The following is a 13,851-nucleotide window of genomic DNA, read 5'->3' on the forward strand; positions in this document are numbered from 1 at the left end:
ACAATCACACATGATTTAAAATAGGCAGCCGTGCCATGGGACTAGCTGTTTCGACTCTATCCATTCTTTGACACTCTGAGCAGAGGGTACAATGGTCCCCAATACTGGTGTCCACCGTGGCCCCATCCCTCAACTTGCCAGGCAGTTTTGCCCTCTACACTATACCACTACATCAATGGCATCATACGATACCAACACACCATCTTGCATCGACACGGCCACCGAGGCATACTATGAACGTTCCCAACATTAACTTGGGCGGCCAGCTGAGATGGCACTTACCACCTTTCCACCCATGACCTCATAGATGCTACCCAGTCCTAGACGACAGATCCCGCTACACCAGGGAACCATACGATCTAGAAGACTAGCACACACACACATAGATGCATCGCCAATTGTTGTTGTCCCTGGAGTTGAAATCGTCTTGAACATCTTGTCCCACATCATGATCCAAGCCACACCTTTACAACACATCCTTGACTGACATTGGGCCGACACATGGTTTATGCACCCTGAGTCACATCCAGCCCCAGTCGTCTAACATTAGGTTGGCATCAGATCCTCCTTCACACTACGGGCCTACACCTCCCTTATTAATCACCTTACACTTTTAGACTAGCGGGCCAGTCCACATTTCCATCAGTGGAGCCCTGCTACTAATACCAGGGCTCACCTGTTTTCGGTGTCCCCCATCCCCCTGGAAGGCGTATCATTTAGTGTTTTACAACTTACACTTATACTACTAACCACACGTTTCAGCAGCACACGTGCCGATTTATATTTACATCCTTTGTATGATTTCGGTACCAGCCTTAGACGGACACAGCTGCTGCTATACCGGGATTTATACAGCATTAACAAATTGTTTACCGGGCTCCCCATGTTGCTATAGTTAGCTATTCCATGCTTTCACGGTACGCATGCGCGGTTTCTGAAATACTACCGCTCCACGCATGCGCACAGCAGTGACCCCTGCACAGCTACTTTTGAGTCACAGACGTCAACTTGCAGCGACCGATCCACTTGGTGGCCCACTTACAACCTCAACATCAAGCATTTTTTCTGGGCCACTCACAGGTAAGCAGCATTCGATCCCACAGCTGCCAGTCCTGTGCTTATTACGAACATCTGAGCACTTACCTTGCTCTGCTTACACCGTTCCCCCCCTTGCTTCTTACAGTCAAGACACCAACGAAATTTGGGTAACGACGATGACATCTCAGCTCAGTACCCTTTTCCTCCCTTCTCCACCATACTAGTAGCAAGGAATCTACTACACAGTGCGCAATCTAGGTATGTCCTTGTTGTGTTTTGGTCACCCCCAATCGATTTTGCATCTCAAACTTTGGATTATACCATTCGTCCACGCTTTGTAATTTCTCCTCCCCCCCCTTCCTTCTACACAGCCCTGTTCCATCAACTTGGGGTGTCATACATCCCAAAGGACAGCAGAGAGAATTCACCCTCCCGCCCCCCTACAGAAGCGGCCACCCACCGCCTCGCAAAGTTTAAGAGTTTTAACAAAGGACTCTCCAAGCCACAGCTCCTTACCCCAAGACCCTGCACAGGTCAGTCCATGCCCAGTTCCATTTACACAAACCAGACTACGGATGGTTTGGTACCCAAGGTTCAAACTTTTTTAGTATCCCCTGCCATTTTTTTTGCCAGGCAGTAGGTTTTCCTGTATATTGTACTTTTCTTTTAAACAGAGAATATTTCTCAGTCTCATTTATTTCTCTCTCTTTCTATTTCTTTGTCTTCCCTCTCTATCTCCCCCTTCAGAGAGACAAACCCAGAGGCCCAGATGAAGGCTTGTTAGCAAGAAGCTGAAACGCCTGTGGCTAGAGCCTAGAGCCTGCTCTTCAGTCCACACTTACCTCTAAGGGGGCCTCTTCCCCTGGCGTAGACCAATGGTTTGGTCCTCTGTTGGAAACACGTTTTCCTATTTTTCCAGCTGGTCCCTTTAGTGAGTCCTAGCCACCAAGCTAGTCCAAAAACAACAGACCAGCATCTACACCTTTCAGACAGAGACTTTCAGGATGTTTCTGCTTTGAACTATTTGGAGGAAATATGTGTCGAGCAAATAGTTTGTATTTTTAGTGCACCCTCTTGTAGACAACTGGTGATTCTGTTTGTTTGTTTGTTTAATATTTTTACGCTTAACTTTTTTGTCATTTTGCCTAATATGATGTAATACCCAGCACATGGACAGTACTAACTCACCAATGATCTAATAATTGGATGTCATGCATTGTACTGTACCTATCTTTATGTTGTTTGCACTTTTTCACTAAATGCATTTGAAAAAAGAAACCAAATTTTAAAAAATTGTCTGCTAAAACAATAAAGCAGCAAACTTGAGTTAAAACTAATGCTCTATGATATGTGCATGGATTAATTCCACAGTAAAAACTCTTCCTTTAAGGGATACTTGGCTTACTTTTGAAGCAGGAATACGCAATTAAGTTAACACAATTTAGCAGGCATACAAATAGGAATGTAATGCCTAGAAATTGATATGTGGTTGAAGCTCCCATGTTGTTCTCTAGTGTAGTATAGCCCTACATCCTTCCACATTAGGGGCCATCCCTCCTGTTACTTTTTGGCTCATTACTTCAGGCTGGGATGAATCAGAATAATTTTTGACAGAAGTCTGCACTCCGGAACTCAGCAATGTGCCAAATCCAGGTGTGGACGCCTCATCTTGAGACGTGCAAGAGGTAAGGCTAGAATAGAAGCCAACATAAGGTCGAAAAGATGCTGAAACCACCATACCGAGCTGGCTTTCCGGCTCAGAAAATGTGAGATTCACTGCTGAATGTCCTGTATCCTCTGTTCTGTAACAAACACTGCATCCCATCTGAACCATATAAAGGTGATGTTCTGCATTGGGATCAAACAAAACTTCTTGTGGTTGAACGACAGGCCCAGACTGAAGAAAAGATCTAGTACTTGTTAAAGGGAGGCTGAGGCCCTCGTTCATGTTTCGAATCTGATGAGCCAGTGTCCAAATAGGGATGAATGTGAATCCCGCTGATCCTTCGATGCGCTGCTATAAGAGCCATCAATTTTGTAAAACCTCTGGGGGCAGCACTGAGGCCAAACAGCAGACCTCGATACTGAAAGTACCACCGGCCAAGAATAAATCAGAGGTAATTGTTTTGCGCTTCGTATATTGGAACATGAAGATATGTGACTAGTCTCCCTGGTTGAGAGTATTTCGAATATGATCTGGCGTGACCATCTTGGAATTTTCAAATCATCTATTGGAAGTTTCCTGCTGCTTCTTCCTTTGAAAGCTGCGTGACCTGTCAGGATGGCGACTTTTAGTTTCCTGGTAGCTGTGAAAGCCACCAAAGGTTTTGTTCTTAAAATCAGATCATGGCTGTCTAGAGATCGGAAAAGACTTCTGCAGTCCCGTTGTGAGAACCATGAGGGATTTGGCAGTAACAGTGGAAGTTTTCCTTTTGTTAAACTCTCATCAGTAGAGCAGTGAAACAAGTCTCTCGAAAGGTAAGTCAAGGATATTGTCCTAAACATCCTTATTAAGCCCAGTCTGACCGTCTCAGATCCTGGCCGATAGCTAGTGCTCTAGCGGCGGTATCAATATGGTGAGTTGCTGACTCCCTCATGTCCTGTGTGATAAGTTTCACTTCTGAGAAACTAGATTTAAAAGCAGCTACCCTCTCTGCGGGAAGATACTGATGGAAATCTGCAATCTCCTGCCATAATCTGTGATTGGCTGCCAACAAAAAGTGCTTTTGTATTGGCTTGACGCAAGTGAAGGGATGCGTTATCATATATTTTCTAGAGATTTATCCTCTTTAGAAAGAGAGCCGGAAGATTGTGGTGCAAAGGAAGATGACTTGGAGACATCATCGCTGAGGCAACCACTGAAGATTGAGGCTGAGGGTTTGAAGATAAAGCAGGGATGTCTGAAAATAACTCCTGGTATCTGGCATCAATATTTTTACTTGTAGCAGTTGCTGAATGTGGATTTATCCAGACAGCTTTTGCCCCAGCCAAAAAACATCTCTTTGAAAGGGAATGCCAGATCTGTCAGACATGTCTAGTGATAGTACGCCGTAAAGCTCCCTGAAGGCTGCATCATAGTTTGTCTGGCAGAGGAATCCCAAACAGTCTTGCACCCCATCATTCTTTGCTGGAAGGCTTTTGCTGATAACGTTGCCCACTCCTCGCCTTCCTCATCATCCGCGGTGTCTGTATCAGTCGCCAGAGAAGGGTCTTTCATAGGATCTTGCGCCCTGGACCCAGTGGGCTGATCTGACTTTACAGCACTGGTCAGTAGAGGTGCCACAACAGGTGGGGCCAAAGAGACTAGGGGCCCAGTCGGAGCCAGAACTAAAATTGGACCTGAAGGAGCCGGAGATAGAGGCACAAGCTGGGGCATGACCTCCTTTATTAAACTTTTAAAATAGCCTTTCATAGGGTGGGAATGCATAATCCTTTGATAGACAACTTTTGTGGACTGAGTTAGCTACCTGGGGATGTCCAGCTGGACTAATGCTTGCAATAAAGGCTCTGTATTCTGGTACTTCACTAACAGTCAAGCTAGATAATGTGGGCAGTCTATATCAAGATCAATTCCAACATTTAGGGGTTTAAAACAATGCTGCCCCTTGGCTCCAGCACTTTTTAATTTGTTTGTAGAAGAACTGGTGGACACACTAGAGAAATCCAGACAATTTCCTCCACGTTTCAACGGGCGATTGATAGGGCACCTATTGTACGGTGATGACCTTGTCCTTATAGACCAAACACCCATAGTTCTTCAACGACAATTGGTGGCTCTACAACGATATACAGACAAAAACAACTTGAGGATAAATGTACCAAAAACTAAAATTCTTATTCTGGAATCAGCACGTGTGTATATATAGTATGAAATGAAGATAGTGGCTCTTCTTACTTATGGAACAGAAGTGTTTTTCTCAACTGCGCATTCAATGTGGGTTAAGCTGGAAGGCATATTTTGTAAAAACGTATTGTGCATTACCAGTGGGACCCCCTATGCAGGTGATAGGGTACGAACTAGGATTTACATCCCTATATGCAACGGTGGTATGGAAGTCCCTTGTATTATATTGGAAATGTATAAGCGAATCACCTGTAAGATGTTTTTCACTGTTGAAAGATGTTTTACAAAGTCAAATAGAGCCGATTTTAGAGGTGTGGAAATTGGCGTGTTCTGCAATTCTATCTGATTTAAATACATCAGAAGACACGCTAATCTCCAAACCAGAATCAGTAAAAATCTAATTGTGGCGAAGGGATTGGTTGGACAAAATTGACCAAAGGTCCCAGTATGAGATGTACAGAGACCTTAATGTGGAAAGCCGGGCTTATTATACCTTGCCAAGAGATTGAAGATTGTTCCCAAGTAGATTTTACAGGTTGACATTTTTATGGTTTCAACAGAATTTGTGTCCAACCAAGAAGATTTTGTCAGTGAAGAAACAATGGAAGGGAACAAATCTTAATTGCAGGTTTTGTGATATGGAGGGTGTTGTGGAAACAAAATACCATTTACTACAAATTGTGCCAGACCGAGTTGGGGTAATGCTAATAGTGTTTTGCGGTATCCTGATACCGCCCAGCCCCTGAGGAGGCCCATGTCTTCCAGCATTATATAAAAAACAGTACACACATGCAGAACAGTGTCCTGTCAGCTTTAAGGCCAAATGCATCCCACAAATACTATAGATTTCATGCAGGTAATGAAAAAGGCAACATCACTGATTTCTGGTCTAACTGACAATCATGGGTCAACAAAAGTATTTCCCCAAAAGAACATTTTCAGATATTAATACATTTAACTTACATGCATACCTGAGCAACCAGTGGTCACCTTAGTGCTTCAGAATAGCAAGAACAGTCTTTACATATGACACAGACACAAAAGCTCTGCTTCAATTACCCAAGATAATGTTACACAGTGTGTTTGTAGGGAGGGGGAAGGTGTGGGTGTGTATGTGTGCATGTGTGTGTTTGTAGGTGGGTAGATTTTGTGTAGGTTTGTCAAAAAGTCCCCATGCGGCTCACGTCTGTTATGGCAATGCATAATACTCCTGTGCATCCGAACAGAAAACCAAAGCCCAGAAACGTCCCGCCTATCTCAGACGCTGCATGACAAAATATGTAGATTCCGGTCTTTATTAAACAGTAACATTTGGATTAGGCAATAGTGTCTGCATTTAATAAAAAGGAATACAGTCCTAAAATACACTAAGGGCCTCATTACGACCCTGGCGTTATGTGGTTAATGGCACCGGTAAAGCTGCCAGCGCCGTTAACCCCATAATGCCTCATTACGAGGTCGGCTCGCAGGACCCGTTCAGGAAGCCTGGTTTTACCAGACGTCCTTAGCGGGTCCTGCGAGCGGCCAAGCACCCTATTAACGGCCCCGTTGTTAGCATGCTCCCCATTCCCATTGAGCCCTGTGGGGGCTCAAAAGGGAATGGGGATGTACCGGGTCCGGGTTCCCTGAATGGGGAAATACTGGGCCCTCCTAGGTCGGAATAGCCTGGTATTTCCCCATTCGGGAACTCGGACCCGGACCCGAGTTTGGGAGTAGCCATGGCCTTATTAAGGGCATGGCTACCTCCAAACTCGAAATGAGGCCCTAAATGACTCTATGGCTTTACACCAGTGAGTCAGGACACAGCACTCGGACCGCTTCGCTAATGGGTGCGGTTGTGTAGCATTGCTGATCTGTTACTGTCCAGAGAGGATTTAGAGGAAAACCTATAATCTGACCAGGCTTGGAAAACGTCTCGGGAGGATAGCTCAGCGGCAATGTGCACGCCTTGGAAGCAAGACGACACGGAGCAACACAAGTTCGATCCCCGGATCTGTGCTTAGAAACCTCTGGGTATTAAGCGTGTTATAAATAATCAATCATATATCATGCCTCAGGTATGTTCAGCTTTGCTAAATGAAACTTTCATAGCAGTGACATTTTGGGGAGGCACCTATTTAGTAAAAAATATAATGTCACTATTGCAATTAGATTGTTGTTCTTTAGAAAAATATTGATTCGAATGGTCTTTTCTGTCAAGCTTTTCTTGTCACATTGTCACATTGCCATTTATCATGCAGCTGTACCTTATTTTTGGGGGTTCCCCCCCTCCAACCCTCCAACCCTCCAACCCTCCATCCCGACCTCCTCAACCCTTTATATTCCATTTCCCAACCCCCCCCCCAAAAACTGGAACGTTTTTTCGGCAAAAACTCTGCGTAAAAACACCAGTTGTAAAAACAGGTGTTGATGAAAGGACGTCGTACCATTCAAGGAAAGTGTTCTGTGTATTGTGTGTGACTATCGCACATGCAAGTGGACACTTTGTGAATCAGGCCAGACTAAGTTTGTGGGCTGGGGTTTGGCTGCGACGAGCCAAAGGGCATCCTGATTCAGAACCAGCTGTGCTTTCATCTGCGTGTCATTCCCCTGTGCTTAGACTTCTCTATTGTGGGCCAGGTGCAGGCAAAGGGAAATGCTTCCAGGGATATGAAAAAAGCAGGCATCATTGATCTGCTCAAAATAGTAGTGCTTTTGCAATACGAGGCTGGTCCTAGTGTTTCTTACATTTACACCCAAAGTGACTTGAAAATGTAATAAAAGAGCAGGGGTTCCACAAGTCCAACACTTTCAGCAGTGACCCTAAATAAAAAAGAATAGGAATACCAACTAATTTGTCTTTCTGAAATTCTATACAATAATTGCTAGACTCATTAAAGGTTTATTTCAGGCACACTTCAGGGGTGAGTCACTGATTTAGTCTGTTCTTAAACACCTCAACTCAGCCTTTCTTCCTTCTGAGGTCGATAAATGAGTACCAACATAGATTGGGTGATATTGTATGTATATTTGTCCTATATAAAGCCCTCAAGAGTACGTACTATTTAATAACACATCATTATCATTTGGCCATGGACGTCTGCTTGCGTTCACAGTAATTTGGTAATGTGGCCTATACACACTGATCTTAACGATGCATATGGCGATTCATTCTTGTATGAAATGTATATCACATTATAAATAAAATATCAATCAGTTATAGTGATATTGTAACCATATTTTTCGTAGTGTACTTAGGAACAATGCTATGTGATGCCACTTTCTGTTTTGTCAAGGGGTGAAAGGTTGTGTTCCATCGCTTTCCTTGATATCACTTTGGGGTGGGGTCAAATGACATCACTTCCTGCGATGTCATCAGAGGTCAAGGGTCATGTGATGTCACTTTCGCTACCCCTGGCATTTTGGTGAAATGAGGTCCCTGCTGTGGTCCCTACTAGACCCTGACAAATAGTGCCAGAACAAACTCCTTCACTGTACCAATTATATTTAATTTTAGATATTGATGTCTCCATCTCTAAAAACGTAATGGTATTACGGTTAGCTGAAAAGTCCAGTTTCAACTTTAAAAAATAAGTTAGATATCTTTCACAAGCTAGTGACGCTATACTCTGTATCCCTAGCTCAGTTCTCATTTCACTGCTAGAGGTGCCAGGGGGGAGACCGAAAGTCCAGTTTCAACTTTACAAAATAAGTTAGATATCTTTCACAAGCTAGTGACGCTATACTCTGTATCCCTAGCTCAGTTCTCATTTTACTGCTAGAGGTGCCAGGGGGAGACCTAACAACTGACGTATACATTTGTTCTGGGCTAGCTCCAGAAACTTTGATTTACTGTATCATATTTCACAGAAGTATAAACTCATGGATGAAACCTGCATCTTGAGTACTTCCGGACATGTGTCAAGTCTTTGTGCCCTATACAGGAAGTAAAACCTTAGAAGCCCCTTCAGTCTAAAGGCTGCCCTCTCTGCCTGGAGCTGTATGTGTTTGCACCATAAAGCATTACTAGAAAACAGAAAGATACAGGCGTGAGTCGACATCTCAATTCTTTCACCATTTAGAGACCACTTGAATGGTTTTCCCCATTTTCTAGAAACCATTATATTAGCATTAATTAGCTTTAACGTATGTTTTTCCAAATATTCATTTGCATAGCTAATCCCCTGATGAAGACCTCCTGGGGATAAGGATAACATAAGTGTCATCCGTGTATAGGAGAGCACTGTTATGTACGTTTTTCCGGGTAGGCAGTCAGATTTTAATTCCTGACCTACTAGGGTCAAAACCAAACATGAATAACATAATTAATAGTGGAACAAGCAGACAACCTTGCTTAAATACACTGTTTGTAGAGAAACATGGAGTTGTAAAGGCCATCCTTGTATCTCTCACTGAGGCCACCGAATGTACGTACAATATTTGGACTAGCTTTAGCAGCCCTGGTGGCATCCCAAGATCATGTAACTTCCTCCACAGGATTGATCTGTCGATTGAATCAAATGCCTTTTCTAGGTCAAGGAATATGTCTTTCACCCCCCATGTCGACGGGTGGACATGACCAGTAATGGCCCGCCAGGCTGAGCCTAGGTAGACCCGAGAGAAACAAGGGCCTCCGCGAGGGCTAGGGGCCATTACTGGCCATGTCTATTCGCTATTGCTAGGGTGAAACCCATTCGTACCCAGAGTTTATCCGGGGTGCAAATGTTTTATTTATTTTTCTCTGGAGATTGGCTGTGCTTATTGCATGATACAAATCTCCAGAGAAAAAAAAGATGGCCAATGCCATAGGGAAAAGGGACTAAGTCCCCTTTTCATTTCTATGGTGGTGGCTGGGAGCGAGAGGAGCGTCAGGACCAAAGCACAAAGCATCAGTCTGGCAGGTAAGTAGGAGGGAGGGAGTGGGTAAGGAAGTCGTATGGTTTGTTTTGGGGGAGGTGGGAAGGGAGAGGCGCCAAGTTGCCTCCCCACAATAATTCAAAAAATGGTACCACCTGGGAAAGGCCTTGGTAGCTCAAAACAGCAGGCAGAGAATGTGTATTCTCACCCATTGTTCCAGCCACCTGATTGGCTGAGCGCCTTTCTCCGGCTGCTAATGAATGCTGCATAGACACTGCCCCGCTAATTCTACAATATTTTTTGATTATAGTGCCTAAAGTGGGTTCCATGTGTTAATATCCCCGCAAAAATCTCGCCATACAAAAATATCGCCATATTTATGCTGCGATATTAAGGCATGGAACTTGCGGGGGATGCCCCTGAAAACCCTGCGTTATTTTTAAAGGAGCGGGGGACACCCCTGCAACCCTCACTCCCAAAAAACAGCCAAATTATCCTCCCCAAAAATATCACCTATGTCCGTTCCAAACGACCATATATACAGCGATACTTTTGGTGGGGATAATATGTAGTGATACCCTAAAGTGCTCAAGGTGAAACAGTGATCCACTGTACTAGAACTGGGTCTAAATCCTTCCTAAATACGTTGCAGAACATTGCAGTCTTGAGCCCACTCTTCCAGTCTGCTTAGTAAGCATTTCGAAAAAGATCTTACCAGAAATATCTAGTAGTGAGATGGGCCTGTAACATTGGGGTTCATCAACAGAACCTTTACACAACGCCTCCATGAGTCAGGCACCTTGCTAGAAACAATGATTGCTTTAAAAAGGTTACCCACCATTGAGTGAACCAGATACAAATGTCTTGTTTCAAGCCATCTTGTCCCACTTGTTTCCCTCATTTTAAGTGGTTGATAGCTGTAGCAATATCTTACGAATTCAATGGTGCTACTTAAACATACTATAGAAGGTGAATTTGCCCGCTGCCTTATGTCAAAATATTATCTTGAAAATGGGACATCATTCTTGTGAAATGAAGTCTTCATGTGCCCCCTTCTTTTTTTCCAATCCTCTGCTGGCTGTTTCCAAAATAATTTGGAGTCGTTTGAAGCTACAACTGCATTTTAAAAAGTCCCACTACATTGTGGGAAGTAATTGAAGTGTATTTGCTTATATCAGGCGTTGAGTGACACCCCCCGGGTTTGGGCCTTCATATAATTCCAATCACCCTCCAAGATCTCGTGCCCTAGCGCCCTCGCTCACTGCAGTATTGCCTTCTCTCCCGCCCCCGTCCCGTCAGCCGTCGTTTATTTATAGATCTGAGAGATCAATTTCCCTTCCGCTTGCACCTCCACTACCTCGTGCAGTAATGGGACGGTAGGTGGTTGCTGCGGGAATGTGGGGAAGAATGACTTAAACTCGTTCCGGACCCTAAAGTATAGAAATGTATCTAGGAAGGACATTCCCCATCCCCCTTGAACTCTTCCAGGCTTAGAAATCTGTTGTTGACATAGAGGTGCCCATCCTCCTAGCCCTCAGTCTATCCATCAGGGCCGTGTACACCCACTTAGTCATGATTCCCAACCCTTGCACAAACTTCACTGGGAATGCCGGAGAGTGTAGCATTTCTACTCTAAGTTCATCCACCATTTTCCTCTATGCCGCACATTTATTGATTACCACCCCGACAGCACTCCCCCGCCTCCTACCCTGCCCCAGAACCTCTGCCCGTAATAAGTGTAGCACATCCACTGATCTCTCCACTTGTACATGGGGCTTGCTGGGCCTTTTTTTCGTACCAAATGGATAGAAAGTGGGCTTGTGCCGCCCATAAATAGTGTTCAAAGTCTTGGAGTGCCAGACCCCACCCTCCTCCCAGCTCCTCTGGTATGATTGCATGAGCACCTCACAGCTCACCCTTGGCACTTTCCCCCCCCACAGAAACCTTCTCTACAATCTCTTAAGAAAGTGTTTAGAGAGGCTAATTGGTAGGGTCTGAAACAAGTACAGGAATTTAGGTAGTACCATCATCTTAATGACCGTGACCCTATCCTATAGAGAAAGCGGGAGGCCCATCCAACCATCTATTTACTCTAGCAGCCTATGCAACGGCCTCCCGTAGATTTCCCTGAACAGGACGTCTGGATCCTGTGATACCTCAACACCGAGGTACCTTGCGTGAATCTGCTCCCATCGGAACCTGCAGGCATCCCCAAGTGACATTACCCCGGCCGTTAGAGGTAAAATTACTGATTTACCGTAATTCATTTTTAGCACTGACAGTTCCCCAAACTGAACAATCTGCCGCATAATGGGACAGAAATTCTCTTCTATGTTTTTCACAAATAAAGCTATGTCATCTGCATAAAGGGAGAAGAGTCACCTGTGTTAATAAAACTGCATGCCTTCCTGAAGGTGCTGCTCTCTTAACGCTGCAGCCAGTGGCTCTATGGCCAGCGTGAACAGGAGGGGCGAGAGGGGGCAGCCCTAGCGCATCCCCCTCGCCATCCGGAAGCGTTCCCCAATAACGGCTATTCGAGCGGTGGGTGAATTATATATTAGGGCCAGATAGACCAAGAACCTACATCCCAAACCCATCTGCATGAGGGTACAGAGCATGAACTCCCACTCAACCGAGTCCAACGCCTTCTCGGCGTCTAGGAGGAACACGATTGCCGGTACCTCCTGATCTATCCCTTCAAGAAGGCTGAAAAACCTGTGCAGCCCATAAATGGTGTTCCTCGCGGGTATAAACCCTGACTGATCTGCCAGCACTAAATTGTGCATGAACCGTAGGAGACGATTTGCCAGCACTTTGGCCAAGATTTGATGGTTCAAACTGATAGGAGATATGGGCATGTACGTGAAGCAAAGCTCTGCTGGTTTCCCCTTCTTGTGCAGGATCGTGATTGTGGCTTCTCTCAAAGTGGAGGAAGGGCACCCCGCTGCACCGCCTCATGGTACACCCGGAGCAGATGAGGGGCCACTCTGTGACTACAGGCTTAAGAAAATACACCTGTAAGGCTGTCAGGCCCGAGGATTTAGACCACAGCAGACCCTTGATCACCCAGATGACTTCCTACAACGTTAGTTTCTTATCCAGGCATTACCGTTGTTCGGGTGACAACCAGCACAACTCTATCCCCCCAAGTATTGTTAAATACTGTCTATTGAGTGCATGCTCCTTGATGAGTATAGGGCGCTATAATATTGTCAGAAGGCCTCCCCAATGTCAGTAGTTTGAAACATATAGTCCCCCCGGGATTCCTTCACATGATCAACCTGCATATGCCTCTGCTCCACCACCAGAAGCCGCACTGTTCTGTCAGACCTGAGCCGATCTATGGATATATCGTACTTCCTGTGACACGTTCGCCTGGAAGCGCTTTCCTGATATCCGCCATTACTACGCTGTCTCCCGTCTTCCAATAGGATCCCTCTAATTCCTTCAACTTGACTTCATTGGCCTCCAGTTCGGCCCTTTCCCTCTTAGCATTCCTGTCTCTTTCCCCAGACACATGCCCCGGACACTGCACTTAAAGGCTTCTCACAAAACCCCTGGGGATTACACTGATTCGCTTTTAGAGGCAAAATAGGCCTGTATCTCTTCCCGTAGTTTGTCCAAGAAAATGCCATCTTTTCATTCTTGAGACCTAAACCGCCAGTTCAGCTCTTTCACAGACAACCCAGGGATTAGACACAGGACCTCAGTTGCACCCCCGCCTGCCTAGTCGCCAATATGAGATAAATTTGGTAAGCAGAGTTGTGGACCCATGACTGAAATGTATATTCCCGCTGGATGGGGTGTTGTGCCCAGTCCATCCACCAGGCCGTATTTTGTGCACAATTCTAGCATGCTCTGGACTGGCATCGCCCCTCCCCCACTCCCGGTGGCCCTGTCTAGGCCTTCATCGAAGGTCGTATTAAAATCCCACACCCCACCAACAGAACCAAGGAGTCGGCCATTCGGGGTAGGTTAGCAGCCACCCAGGCAAAGAATCTCGGCACGTCAGCATTCAGGGCATATGTGTTCAGGAGAGCAGCCTTCAGTCCTTCAAAATATACAGTTAATGGAAGTGCCCTTCCTTTCTGGTCCTTAATAATCTACACTAGTTGGAACCTAAGGGAGCTGTG

General features: G+C 45.2%; 1 protein-coding gene across 2 annotated transcripts in view; it reads right to left on the reverse strand.

Annotated features, from left to right (window-relative positions):
* The window catches only part of ADAMTS2 (ADAM metallopeptidase with thrombospondin type 1 motif 2), a 2,237,498-nt gene that overhangs the window by 865,495 nt on the left and 1,358,152 nt on the right, over window positions 1-13,851 (reverse strand). The window lies entirely within an intron of this gene.

Source organism: Ambystoma mexicanum, chromosome 3p (genome assembly GCF_040938575.1).
Source record: "Ambystoma mexicanum isolate Mex_15411 chromosome 3p, UKY_AmexF1_1, whole genome shotgun sequence".
NCBI classification, from domain to species: domain Eukaryota; kingdom Metazoa; phylum Chordata; class Amphibia; order Caudata; family Ambystomatidae; genus Ambystoma; species Ambystoma mexicanum.